Below are 14,989 nucleotides of genomic sequence, written 5' to 3'. Positions count from 1 at the left end.
TTTGGGGTTATTTTCCCCCTGCAGTTGTATTTCGGATGGAAGATTTTTGAACAATTTTTTTTTCTATCAAAAGAAACAACACACACCATGTGTAAATACTGAGTATCTGTCGCATCATCAGTATGTCAAAACAGCATCACTGAAATAAGCTGTGCTTTAGTAAAAGGCGGTATAGTGGTAGGAGAGTGGCACCAGGCCTCAATAGTTATCATCTCTGCATTGTCGTGGGAAGCACAGTGGACAGTACAGCTAAAAGATGTAGAGGACTACAGGCTTCAGAGAAATATAAGTGAGGAAGAAAGAAAGGAGTGGTGAGAATTTTTTACAACTTTGTATTTCTGCACTTAAAATCAGATATTGGGCTTTGCATAATACATGTATCTTTCAGAGCAGAAATAGGCATTTTTTAAATCATGAATAGATTTCAGGGTTCTGTAAAACACAATGAGGCTAAAATCTTACGTATTTAATTTTGCTCCTGTCAGTGTTACCTCGCTTCTTTTGTAAGTTTGAAAAAGCAAATTTAAAGGTTTTATAAACCCCTATTAAGACTGAAATGCAACTTAACACACGAGTATTACAATTTTCTTCTTTTCTTTTGAAGTTCTAACAGAAAAAGATGTAAATACCTCTGAGATGTTGTGTTAGATGGGACCAGGTTGGACAGGGCTTTGACCAACCTGGTCTAGTGGAAGATGTCCCTGGTTGTGGCAGGGGGCTGGAACTGGATGAGCTTTAAGGTACCTTCCAGCGCAAACAATTCTATGATGTTAGCCAAGCCACAGATTAGGTAGTGTGCATCTGTTTAGGCAGATTTGAGTATTTTGGGATTCATCATGTTAGCATTTTCAGACTTGGTTAATTCATGACTAGCTGCATAAAATTTGAGGAATAATTCTGAACTGGGATCTTTGGGTATAAGCTGGAGGCCCTTCATGTAGTGGCTTCAAAGGGATAAGGGGCCTCTAACACTGTCTTTTGCCTGGATGTCTGGCTCTGTGTGGGATGCTCCAGCTGTGCTGTTAGAGACATAACCTGTGGGAAGATAAATGCATGTTTTTCAGTTACATAACTGTGCATCACATTTTGTTTAACTTACAGCCCAGAAGTCTGACCACAGTATGCTAGATATGATGCATGTATTTAAAACACAAAGGCACTGCCACAGAAAAAATAAACATGCACATTAAGACTTGATTGAAAAAGGATCATTAATGCTTGAAACAGGTGATAGTGTCACTGCAGATGTACATATAGAAAGAATGTATATAAATATGCATATACTTTGCACAGGTCTTAGAAATAAAGCAGCTTTATGACCAGCAAGAGTTATGGGATTTGCCATGGAAGGTGCTACAGAAGCTCTTAGCTTTATAAATGGGTTACAGCTGCTGAAGGTGTATTTTAGTGGAGAGGAAGGCTGTGGTCCACCTGAGTGTCCCAGGAAGGTGGCATACTGACAGATAGTAGTGCAGTGTCCCACCCAGACAGCCCAAATAATACAGGTGCTGAATGAAATGTCCTGACCTGTTGAGACTCTGCAGTGACTCAGAGGTAGAGGGCTTCAGCCTTAGCTTCCAGATATACTCTGTCATGAGGCTGGTGTAATCTAATAGGCAGCAACCTTTCATTGTCCTTCAGCCTTGCAGCATCAGGCTGCAACTGCCAGGATTGAGTATTAGTAAAATTCCTGTCCTTAAGCTCAAGCCTGAGAACAGGTAACATGTTATGAAGAGCAGGGTAAGGAAGAGTTACCTTCCTTAGGAAGATTACCTTCTTAGGAAGAGTCACCTTCCTTCCTTTATTCATAAAGAATATTTTATTGCTGTCAGAAAAGTATTCGTATTTCTGCCTGTATTTATATTTCAGAGTACTCTGAAATGATTGTGAAAACCAGTGTTGTTGATGTTTGTTTGTTTCTGTTAGCAATAGTGGACAAGTCCTGATTCAGTGTGTTGCAGAGAAGATCAAATGGAAGGCTGTTTAGTGGTTTTAGATAAATCATGGCAAACCAATTTGAACTGTTTGCTTTTACATGGTTTGCTTAATATGCTGTGAATATCCTGTTCCTGTGCATGGGGACATGAAGTCTGGTTACTCTAAGTGGATGTTGTTGAAATAATACCTCACAGCTTGCTCAGTTGAAGAAAAGTCAGGCCTGCAGCATCCCTGGAATTGGTTCTGAATATAAAAAAGCCAGTGGTTGATTATGTACAAAATGTTAATTGTTGCTCTGCTCTGTGCAGAAATAACTAGTGTGTGCCTTAATTTAGATACATTAGCCGAGAATCATTACATTCACATAGGAAGAAATAAGTTTGTCACATGTGTTTACTTTCTCATGCCTAGTGCATAATGTCCAAGTTGACAATTCCTGTACTTGTTGGTGAGTGTAAGCCTCTTAAATTTACTTTATAAGGTGGTTAAGCTGCTGGGTTTAACTTCCAAATGCCTTTTTCTATGTCCTCACCTAGCTTTGGAAAAGTACTCCAGGCACAGGGCATGGGGCAGGGAGGAAGAAGAGGGAGATGGAGCTGTGAATGCATGAACTGGCAACAGGAGATGTGAACTCTGTGCTGTATGTGGAGTCCCCAGGCAAGATGACTATGAAGTCAGATCCCCCTACACAAGGCAGCAAAACTAGTGCATTGCTTCCATTTACTGGAAGCTCTCATTATTTCACAGCACTGTATACTGGAATTATAGGGACAACCCAGGAGAGCAAATTACAGACTTTCCAAAATGTGTTGCTGGATGCCATAGGGAGTAAAGGCAATTTTACATCCCATTTTTTTGAATAATACTGAATTTTTGAATAGGTTGCTGATTGGTAATAGGTCAGAATTTGCATGGTTGGGAATGCAGTTATTTATGTGAAAGCAAAATGTGAGGTGTGAAAGCATTTAATGCAGTTTGGGTCAGCCTAAATGAACTGCATTTCGGGTGGGTATTTTTTGAAGCACAAAGATGTGATCAGTTTTCACTGGCTACTGTGGCTTCTGTTTGTCCCACTTTCCACATCTTTGTTCAACAACCTTATGGTGCTGAAATAAGAGAAATGTAAGAGGAGAGATCAGAGCCTTTTTCTCCAAGTAATTCAGTAACTTTTTTAATTCAGTTGACCAAAGAGGTGAGAGAGAATTAAGATTCAGTTGAAGAGGTGGAATACAGCACCCAGGTGCTCAAGAAATGTGTTGTATTATACTGTACTCTCTCTGTCTTGACTTTCACCTTTTAAAAGTATGATGCTTATTCAGCATGATGAGAGAATCTCTGTGGTCCTGCAAACAGTACTGGAGCGTGACAGGAGATCCTACTTGTTTTGTCACTGTATTGGTTACTGGCTTTAAGCAGTGATCACCTTCACTGTTCATCTGTCTAACTGCGTATTGTAAAATCACACTAGAAAACAATCTTTCAGTGCATCAGTTTGGAAATAATGTGGGAGTAGCTTCAACAACAATTATTTAATGTTTCTCCTAATTAATGTGAGTTTCCTACTCTGGAAGATCATTGTAATGGGGGACATCTGGGGGTTGGTCCTTCAGTCAAAATAGGAACTATTTATCGTTTGAGTCTCAGCATGTATGTGCAGGGTTTCTGAGTTTTGTTAGGCAATCAGATACATGTGGTACTTTTCTCAACATTGTTAAGTTGCTAACCATGAAATGCTGCTCATAAATTTCATTCATAAAGAATTTGTTACATAGGAGCTCGCAACTTCTACTCCAGGAAAGCCTGTAAGTCTTTCCAAAGGATATTTTTGCAGCAGTCTCTCTGTTGCGTATGAAGTGCAAATAGGCTCAGGCTACCTTGCTCTTTTCCCCAGATGCTGATGAACAGTCGGGCAAGTTAGCATGCTTGGGAGCCATGCTCTCAAATAGGAGCCTGGGGATTGCTGGCTCCCACTGCCACCTTGTGTGTTGCTAGGACGGGCAGTTGACTTGTTATTTTCGAGTACAGAAAACTGCAAATGCTGATGGTTTAACATCTCCAAATGAAACCTCCCAGCTGCCATCGGCCGTTCCAGGATTTATCTTTAATGTGAGGTTCTGTGTAAATGCTTGTTATTTTGGGGTAACAAAAGTGAAAGATTTGAATATTTTTACATTTTATGGCGTGCTCTTAAGAACAGTCTTACATAATACTTAAGAGAGAAGATTGGGTGCATTTTATACAAAAAAAAAAAAAAAATTTTTTACCTAAATTACTGTTCACAGGGTTGTTGGTTTTTTTTTTCCACATTCTTCCTGTTCTTCAGTTTCTATATGCATTAAATTTTTCTTCCTTTTCACAATTAAATGCATATAGCAAAATAGTTAAATCCAGTTCAGTGGTTGTGTTTTAACTGTCTGTATGGCACAGGTGTATTTTTAGTTTTTCTAGAAGCAGCTCAGTTATGAAAATGCTTTAATGTCTGCAGACTTGTGGTCAAGACTTGATGAGAACTTTGCACATAGAGTTTCAATCTTGAGCAGCCTTTGAGAAGACAATTTTATGTCAAAATTGCAGTTTTATGGCATCAGCTTTGTAAAGGTGTTTTCCTCCTTTACACGTCTGTATTTTACTATGTAAAAAAAAGATGAGTTTCCCAGACCTTTCATCCTAAAAGTACCATTTGCTGGCAAAATTATGGAAAACACAGTGAATGGAAGATAAATATTAATAAAAATTAAGGAAAAAAATATGTAGGTCAACATGGATGAAGCTGGCATGACTGCCATCTGTTACAAAATTAGCTTTCAGTGTTATGTTTCCTTCAACTTCATGTTATACACATTTTTATTAAAAAATAAAGCCCCCTTTTAGTTCCTTCCTCTAAGAGATTGCCTTTTTTTTTCTGTTTTGCTTTTCAGAAATTCATCAAATGCATTGTACAGTGGAAATAATTGTGGAAAATAGTGGGAATAGTAGTGAATAATAGTGGAAAATGTCTTGTTAAGTATGCCAGGATGCACTTTCTGCTGCGCTACTCATAATTAAGCACAGGTTTAATTTATTTTTGTGTTGTAAGCCCTGGTGGTCTGGAAGAGCCAGTACTGTATGTTAGCACTTCAGGAACAAACACAAAATTATGAGAGGCTGGGAGGAGAGTAGAGAGATAGGAGGCAAAGACAAAGAATGGTGGCACTCTTCTAATATTAAGCAGTTTAAGGGGAATCTACATCACTTGTAAACACTTCTGTTTATTGTTGCTTTTATAGCCTGTAATTAAAATCCAAGTTGTTAGTTGCAGTTCAAGTATAACCATCCTCAAAAATGCTGTGAAGCAACCAAGATGGTAGACTACACACATTATAAGACTCTTCACGTTGTTGTCTGCTGTTTCTATAGCCTATTCACAGTGACTGGAACTGGAGTAAAAAATGAGTGTACTCATCAGAAATAACAAATATGGATTGTTAAGTTGTAGCATCCTTTCACTGAGCTCAAATGAAGTTCCTTATAAATGATTCATTCTTTCATATTGCTGAGGCATCCCAATTAAAACCTTCCACCTTCTCAACTTCTAAAAATGCTTGAGAACAGGAGCGTAGCTGAAGCTTTTTTTAATCATGTGGAATTTCTTTTGTTTTTAATTAAATTCAAGTACAAAGCTGGTAGCTTGCACTAGCCTGAATCTAAGTGCGAGATTAGGGACATAGTATCTTTTTCAGATCTGTCTGGAGCAGTTGAAAACAACACTGCTTCCACTTTCTTGACCACATGTTGATGATGATGACATTGCATTTTGGGCAAAGCAAGGTATGTGAACTGCCCCTGTCAGAAACAGCTCTCCCCTGAGGTGGATTAAGGAGGGCTCCTGTGGTACTTTTTCTTTTTTCAGTGTACTTATTTTTTGGCAGGGGAACTACTGATCTCTAGGAAACAGATGGTAACAAATTGTTTGGGAGCAAGAATTTCTTTAACTGCTTTGGCAGTTTTAAAGTGAATATGAATTTGAGCTCTAACCTGTCAGTGGAGGCACTGAAATGCAACTCAGACCCATAAAAGTTCTCAGCAGCTTTGTATTAACTCTGAGTTCTACTGCTGGAGGCGGGCCGTATTTTTTACATGTGGATGTCATACTGTAGTAGACTTGGATAAAAGAACCTAGTGCATTAAACCTCTATACATCTTTCCTGTTCTGGGTTGTCTGCAATAGCATTAAATTATTCACAAACACTTAATTGAAGCTTTCCTTTTTGGCCAATTTCCTAACTTGCTTTTAGATTTGTTTCATTGTAGCTAGGCAGTAGCAGGACAAGATCTGATATGCAAGCACTCACTCTGAAAGGTTCTTCCGTTCTATCCTTCCTGAGCATGGCTGCTGTTTCTACAGCTTTGTGATCACTTTCTTCCTCTTCCAAGGTCAGAAGTTGTCTTACCAGCTCTGTCCAAGTAGAGCCTCTAAAGTAATCCTAGCCAGATTCTGGTCTGGCTCCAGCATTTCAGAACTCAAGGTGGTGGTGGGGTTCTGTCATTTGATGTGGGGAGAGGATCCCTTTTCTGGTCTCTTTCCTGCTCAAGAGCTACCCTGTCAATCTAGCCAGGAGCCCTTATCTCTGTTCTGAATCTTCTTTGGCTCACCCAGCTATTACAATTGATAATTTCCCATTTTGTATTACTTTGGCAAAGCATTGCATGTAATGATTCAGATTTATAGTCTGGTTTCCTGCATCTTGTGTCTCTCTGCTTCTAGGTCTCTTTCAGTTCATCTTTATCCTATGCCATAAGGATAATGTTTCAGAAAACCTGATCTGTGGAACCTCTTTCCTGGTTCCCATTGTCAAGGTGTTCATTACAGTCATAAATATGAATGGGTTTAAGACCAACTGTGATGCAGAATCTCACAAGAGCATGGTTCACTCCATCCGACTCCATCCATATCTGCTTCTCACAGTTATTGTCACATGCATAAGTGTATATGAAACATGTTTCCAAGCAAAAGGACAGTAGCAGGCATCATCCTGTCTGTCCTTGAAGATCTCGAGACCAAGCCTTAATGTTCTTAATTTTTGTTTCAAAGCAACACATTTCTATGCATACTTTTTTCTTTATATTTGTGAGGGTGGTTTTTTTCTCGTTGAAAGCTTGGAATGAACTCTTACCTTTTGGCATTAATAACAAAAGTACTCAGCACTTGGACTAATTGCCCTCAGTATACTTTTTAGGTGTTCATTATCTTCAACACATCTCTAAAGTGTCAAGGTTTATTCAAATGCTGTGTGCTCAGAAACACAGTGTTGGGAAATTAGTGGCCTCTTGCCTAAGATGGTGTTAGAAAGGCTTAACACTGATGGGCTAACAACTACCTGCACTTCTTCAGGATACTACACACCTCTTTTGATGTTTCAGGCTATCTTAATATGAAAGACCTTTCATAAAGAATCTACATAATACTAAAAAAAAAAAAAAGAGCTGTAGCTCTGCATTTATAAATACTAATGTTGTAACACTGAAAAAGGTGCACTGGAAGGGACCTGGAGACAGAAGCCTGTAAAGATACAGTAAGTCGATCAAGAAGAAATGTGAGGTTTTCATAACTCATGATCATTACACTTTATAAAGTGTGTAAATGAATTTCTGTCTATCCTGGGAAGTACTGAATCTTGTTACCACGGTTATTAAAGTTAATGAGATTTAAATACTGAGTTAATAGGCCTGCCTAAAAAGGAGAAGCACTAAATGTTCTCAAAGGGAAGTGGTGTTTCCTTTCTAACTTTTCTTCTCTTAGGAATTAAGTGACATACACAAGACATACATGACAGTGCCTGTTTTTCCAAGATACACTGGAACATGGGAGGGGACCATAGATTTTTGGTTGGGATTTTTTTGTTTGTTTTTTTTGGTTGGTTGGTTTTGGGTTGTTGTTTTTTTTTCTGTATGGGTTTTTTTTTGTTTGTTTGTATTTTTTTTTTTCCCCAGAAAGTAGATGATGCCAAGGTGTATAAACACCACATCAAAGAGGACAAAGCAGGCTTGTTGGATCCTGCCAATCTTTAATGAACATGTCTAGCTTTCTTGCATGAGATAAAGGAGCTCTGTGTTGTTTGCTCTTCGTACCTACTCCATGATGTTTTTCTTCAGACTCTCATGAGGATCATTCCTGGGCCACCAAAATTCTTTCAGTAGTGTCCTATTTGCTTTTCTGCCTGAAATCACAGGTGATTGGGTTTGGGTTTCTTTCTCCATAGTTAAACTAACTATGTTAGCAGGTTTAATAAAATATATTGCTTGATGACAGTCTTGATAGATGTATGCATCTCACAGCATTATGCAGCTTATCAGGTTGCAAAGACACAGGCTGATTTGACACTGCATGCCTGCCTTCAATGATTTGACAGGAAGATTATGTCTTTTCATGTGCAGGCAGTGCTGTCTTAAGATCTTGAATTACCACATGCTGGCAGACTGACAGATAATTCCAGAACTAACACTGTGCCTATCAAAACTGAGTCTAGGAAAACAAACAGTGTGTATTTCAGTAACATTTTAGCAATAACAAGTGCAGTTTTAAAAAGGAATAAGCGTTGGGGCATAGTGGAGTATCTTTGTCTTAGTGAACAAAGCAAAGCTTTAAGTAGTAACAGATAGCAGAAAAATGAAAGGCATTTGCACTCCTGCCAAAGCTCTGATGGTAATGTTTCCAGCTCTGGGATGGTATCACTAACAGATGGGCCTTTCCAAGGTGTTTAGTACAGACTAAAATGATACGATGTGCCTGTTACTTTCCTTACTGATAATAAGCCTTTCTGTCTTTTCTATTACCTCATCATCTTTCGTCTTTTCTAAAATCTTCTATAGATGAATAGCACTTCCAGTGGAAAAAGACCCAGTGCTTCCTTATTAGTGGAGCCCAGGGAAGGCTGTCAACCTTGTTAGCACTGCTGTATGCAGTGTATGTGCTCCCAGTGTAGGATTTGACCACAGCTGTTATTTTCTACTCCACCCTCTTGACAGGGAGATTGTGCACCCCTCTGTTACTGGGTCACAAATCATATCCTGTGGTCCAGAGCTTCTGGCTTCCCAGTTGAGTGTGTAAGTCATGCTCAGAGCTGGAAGGGGGAATGTAGGACTCAGTCCAGCAGCTTGTACTAGAGAGCCTTGAGCTGCCAGGCTGTCCCTAGGCAAGGCTTTGTGAAAGAGGCAGGGGGAGAAAGATAATTACTAATTATCTAAGACCTGACTGTGAGCTAGGTCAGGCCTATTAGTTATGACTCTCTACTGAGATTAGAAGTGCAGAGGAAAAGGTGGTGTGACAGCTGACAAATTACTGTAATAATACAGCCCTCACTGCATGTATTTTCTTTATCACTAGTCACCAGGATTTTTAACATATGTATCTAGAATATATACCTAGCAAGATTGTTATACAAGTGTAATCTATAGCAGATTTCGGGGAAGGAGGAAGGAGGGGGGAAAGAGTGTCAAGATTATGCATTTAAAATAAATCATTTCGTGTGCAATTTTGTAGTCAGTTTCTATGGTGGATGTGCAGGAAAGGTAGTATTTTTATATATGCTTATGTTTCAGGATGTTGATTGACCTATTTCTAAATTTATATGAGATTTTCCTAATACAAGGATTGAATTATTTGCCCCAAGGGTTAGTTAAACAGCAGAAATTTGTTTTGCTTCAGGAGATTCTGACTAGACTTGACACTGAATGTTGTTTGTTATTTGGGTTTTTTTGTTTTTTGCTTTTCATGCATTGGAACGTACAGGATTTTCTTTCATTAAATGATGAACATTATACATGAAAAGTAATCTGGTGTTGAATGCAGTGTGTTTGTCATTTGTCTGGCTGTTTCCCTTTCCCACTCTGACTATGACTCTCTTGATTAGACAAGAGAGTTTTGTTTGAACTAAATTTTCCTCTTTTGGGTCACTGAAATAGCATGATTTAATTACTGCAGTAGCCTCCTTCAGGAGGTGGGCTAGATGGAACTGTTTCTTTGCATCATGGACTACTTCAGAGAATAGTACATGTCTGTGGCTAATGAAAGGATCTGCTCAACAGACATTGTGATATGTACGATATCTAGAGACAGCACCTATCTGATGGAAGGCAGTTCTGAAATACTTCCTGTTATTGTTTGCCTCCCTAAGCTGTTTGAACTTGTGCTTTCAAAGACAGCTTGAATCACTTAGTTGTTTTAAACTATTCTCTTTCTGCAAGTTTTTGTACATAAAGAGAATAGCTAACAACAGGACAGTATCTGTGTGCTTTATCCTTCAAGAGTGTGAATCTTGCAGTAATTCGGGAACAGCAAATACCTGCCTTGAAAAGATACCTCCAATGGTTGTACACAGTGTATCTGTGGTCTATAAATAATTCTTTCCTGTGTTTTTTTGAGCCAGATGAGACAGTGGGATAGATTAAAGCTGACAATTCGAAGTATAACAGAGAAAGCCATGAAAGCAGTATGTGGAAAAGGCTATTGCTTTGTGTATCCAAGTGGACATAAGTGAGTTTAATTTAATAATATTAGCTACCAAGCAAAGGTTTCAGAACAGATTCTTTTTTAGTTCTGTGAAAGTCAGTCAATGTTGCTTGCAACTTTGATTTGGATTGCTCGGTCCTGTGCTTGCTGTGTCCACATGACTCTCATCACGCGTTCTGTTGTGCCTATTCTAATCACAAAGCCTTAATTAACTACAGTTACAGAATGAGATGTACACTTTCAGTTTTGCTGCTCAAAATCTCTCCACAGTGCTCTTCCACTGCTGAATCATCTCTGAAGCAGCTGTTAAGGCTTTATTTTTCTCCCAGACCCATAACAAAAGTAACTGCGTAATGTTGATTTTTTTTTTGTTTTTAAATTTTTCTACTGCAGTTTTCCTTTTCTTCTGAATTTCTGCCTTTCTTCTATGTGAGATGTGGAAAAACTTGGATTTTGCTGTCAGCTGATTACTTTGAGAGTTGCAGGAGATGAGTTGTGATACTGAGAGGTGGCTTTGAAGCTGTGCAATTTTAAAGGTTTGAGGACAACTTAGGGAAGTACTTTTTTAAATAGGTCTTCCTGTTGTATGTATTATTAGATGTTTACATTAGCTTTAATTGATGCAGAATGATAAGGCTCTTAGTAACAGATGATAAGTAGAGATAAGTGATGCTTATGGGTTTAGGACGTAGTAGCTATAAATAATATTTGGTACTCATGTATTCTTAATTCTTTAAAATGCACCTGGCGAGGTCATTTGCAAAAGCACTCGGCCTACTTTTACTGCTGCTGACTTGATAGCGAAGAATTAGGCCAATACTTAGCACTTGTGGAAATTCTTCTCCTGAATTGATTTGGATTTGCCTCAGCCTCACACCTTTGATTGGTCTTTTTTGGGTAGGCCAAAGTAAATGGCAGTGTCTGCTCCAGAGTAAAGGTGGGAAAAATACAGTTCTCACAGAGGCTGTCCTGTTTCATGAAGCAGTTGAATCATGATGACATCAAAACATCAATTTTAGCTGCAAAATCTTAGCTTAGTTAGCGTAATACTGATTTTCATGGCTGCTTTAAAGTTGTAATTGCTCTTGTAACTGGTAGCCTTACATTCCACAGGTAATGTGAAATATCAGTTGCCCTAGAGAAGCCTAGTCTCTGCTCTTGGCAGCCAGACTATGAGAGTCAGCTCTGGGTGCAAGATCAGTGTTTTCACACCTTCCTGGATGAATATTCAAGGAGATATATATATTATTTTTATATATATATATATGGATATACATTCAAGGCTAATTTCAAGGATCACCTGCTCCAAGCTCAGGAGCGTTGCATCCTGACAAGAGGGAAATGGGCAAGAAGGCCAGGAGGCCTCCATGGATGCATAAGGAGTTACTGAGAAAACTCAGGAGGAAAAAGGAAGCTTATAGAAGGTGGAAGCAAGAACAGGCGGCGTGGGAGGAATACAGGGACATGTCCATTGTCACTGGTGGGATGCTAGGGATCAGGTCAGGAAAGCTGAGGCCCAGACAGAATTTAGTCTGGCAAGGGATGTGAAAGATAACAGGAAAGGCTTCTATAGATATGTCATAAACAAAAGACAGACTAGGGACAACGTGGCCCCTCTCTAGAAGCTAATGGGAGGACTGGCTACCCTGGATTTGGAGAAGGCTGAGGTTCTTAATGACTTCTTTGCCTCAGTTGAAGGAGGTGATCCTGCTGCTCTACTCTGCTTTTGTGAGACCCTGCTTGGAGTATTGGGTGAAGTTCTGGTGTCCTCAACGTAAGAAGGACATGGAACTGTTGGAGCAAGTCCAGAGGGCCATGAGGATGATAAGGGGGCTGGAGCACCTCCCGTATGAAGATAGGCTGAGAAAGTTGGGGCTGCTTAGCCTGCCTCCTGCCCCTTGCATAAGCACCTCTGATTAGGTGGCTGAGTCACCTTCAGCTCATTTGAATTCTGGAAAAGTGCCTGTCACTCTTTTTGATTCCAGAAGGACAAATGACATTGCCGGAGGAAATCTTAAGCACTCAGTTTGGTGGAGTAAGAGTGTGACTAGATGACGTCAATGTTAGCAAGTGCAGTCAAAATGGACCTTCGTAGTCATTCAGTTAAAGGTGAGGACCCAGCATCTATACCCAGAAGGGACTAGTCAGGACTAGCTGTAGTCTGGTGCTGTGCACTCAAGGCTTTGAGCACTGGATGTGCTCCTGGAGCACATTTCATTCAAAATGGATTTGATTTCCATGCTCCAAGACTGGCCTGCAGTGCAAACCTAAATGTGGCAAGACTGAGAGACCAGGAGGTTTGCAGTGGAAGTGCATTTCTTCTCTATCCCAAAATGCTAATGTAGCCACAGCTTAACTTCATTTAGACTCCATGCCAAAAACATGATAGAGATACTCTTCTGATTATATAGCTTGTGTTAAAATTCAAGACCTCAATTTTTTTTCATTTACCTGATGCTTCCAGGACATCACAACATTTGTGCTGTGTGTTCCAATAGGAAAAGGGCATTGTATAATTTAAATCTAGTGTACTCTGGAGATAGATTCATACAGTACTAATGACAGCAACTTCCAGTGCATTTTGCTGCAAATTAGAATGTCTTCTTGCCATGAACTCTGCATTCTTTGCCAAAATGCCGGATAGTCACCAATGAAAGCCATGTGATAAAGTGCTTGTTTGGATCATGGAGTTGTTATCTGAGCAATCAGTGTGCCAAAAAGGCAAAACACCTGCTGCATAGTAGTTTCAAGGGGGCATTTGAATGATGAATTTGCAGGAAGTGTGTTCCTGTTGTGAATATTTGATCATTGGTTGTTACTTGAGATGTTATCGTTAAACTGTTTCACTGAATACAGCTCGAAACTAAGCAAGGAAGTTATACTTACTCCAGTCAAAAACCTGCATGAAGTGTGATAAATCTTAAACCTATTAAAAGTGCTAGTTCTTAATGACATGCCACACAAATTCATTTTATGGATAGAAAGGGACTATACCTTCTGCAAAATGTACTATTCCTAATCTCAGTAGTAATTTCAGTGTAAAACCCTTATGTTAGGCCCAGTTCAGGCCTTGCTTTCACATCACTTTGGTGTTCAGGTTTTCTTTGGCTCTTGCTTGTGCTCCTTGGCTTTGTACCTGTCAGATGGTTCCTGGAAGTAGTTGCCAGGCTGATTCACACAAGGGAGAGTCCCATCAGAGCTCGCTTTCTCACCTGACCTTTGGCGACTGGGGCTGATTCATTACTATTGCTAATAGATTTCAGTCTGGAGGTAATTGAGTATTTCTAACTAGGTAAGGTCAATGCCACGAAGAGTGACGTTGTTTCAGGTGAAAAGAGGGCATGTTGGTTGAAATGTTACAGAAAACTGTACTGTCAAAGGGGCACTGCAGATTGGAAAAGGTCTCTGGCAGTTGGTTGCTTCAGACTACAGCAGAGAAGTTTTCTGCAGCATAGTGCTGTCTTCATCTTAAATATAGCACCTGGTTTTATTTGTGGGGTTTTGTCTGGTCTTTTGGTTTTTGTTTTCCTTTTTTTAATGGGAATTGAATTCTTAAAACATGTGAAGTGCTTCACTAGGGAGCTGAAAATGCTGCTGCTTCTCTCAGAATAGGTTTTTAAAACTCTTAAAAAAAAAAGCATGGCAAACTTCAGTGCTGTGATCCTAGTTCAGGACTGCTGGCAGCATGAGGAGATTGTGAAGTAATGCCTTCCTGTCTCAGCAATGAAATTTCTCTTCGTGGAAACATCTCTGCCTTCCTCAGTGTGGTGGCTCTTGCACTCTTCCTAACATGTAAATTCCTCACCCAAGACAATAAACCCTGAAATGATACAAAATTTATAAAAGTTTCTCCACCACCCCAAGTTTTGGAAAGCATCACCCTTTTGTCATGTCCTCTGTTTGGTTTTAAAAACCATATGCAGTTACCATGACAGCTCTGGCCCACACTGGAAATCCCTTAGTGCGAGTTTCTGGCATGGCTTTTATTTGCATATGCTGCAAGCAACAGTGTTATTAAACAGGCTGGTGGTTATTCTTCCAGTCACTGACTGATACAACTGATGTGACAATGATTACAATTTTCTGATTCCAGGTGAGAGTGGTCATGAACAGCTCTGAGCAGCTGAGTTTCCATGCTCACTGCTTTAATGTATTGCTCTGTTATAGAAAGAGATTTATTTATTTATTTTTTCTTTGCAACCTGAAGCCATGCTTGCTTGTTTAAATTATCAAGGAACAGGGAAAAAGGGTCTCACCGTCCTTGTGAGACATTTTATTAATGATTTCTTCTCATTTTGAGACTGTTTTGGTTCATTTTAGATAGATACATTTATACTCTATGAATGTTTAATGAATTTAAATCCTTAAAAAGATCCTTTATACTGTACTTTATCTTCTGAATAAACAGTGACAACCAAAGCGTACACTTCGTATTCAAAACTTGTTGTTCCTGTTTGAGACTTGGAAATCTATCTGAAAGTGATTGTTGGAATAATTTATAATAATGTGCAGCGATGCGGCCAGCTTGTGTTACCAAAGGCTTTATTTATGATTCATGCTACA

The 14,989-nt window shown here is 39.3% G+C and overlaps 1 protein-coding gene across 4 annotated transcripts in view; it reads left to right on the top strand.

Annotated features, from left to right (window-relative positions):
- Positions 1 to 14,989, top strand: part of OSBPL3 (oxysterol binding protein like 3) — a 100,270-nt gene that overhangs the window by 45,737 nt on the left and 39,544 nt on the right. The window lies entirely within an intron of this gene.

This window comes from Pezoporus occidentalis, unplaced genomic scaffold, assembly GCF_034315485.1.
Source record: "Pezoporus occidentalis ecotype Australia unplaced genomic scaffold, CSIRO_AGI_Poc_V1 ctg243, whole genome shotgun sequence".
NCBI classification, from domain to species: domain Eukaryota; kingdom Metazoa; phylum Chordata; class Aves; order Psittaciformes; family Psittacidae; genus Pezoporus; species Pezoporus occidentalis.
The sequence above is the reverse complement of the archived record's forward strand: the minus strand, read 5'-3'. Positions and strand labels throughout refer to the sequence as shown.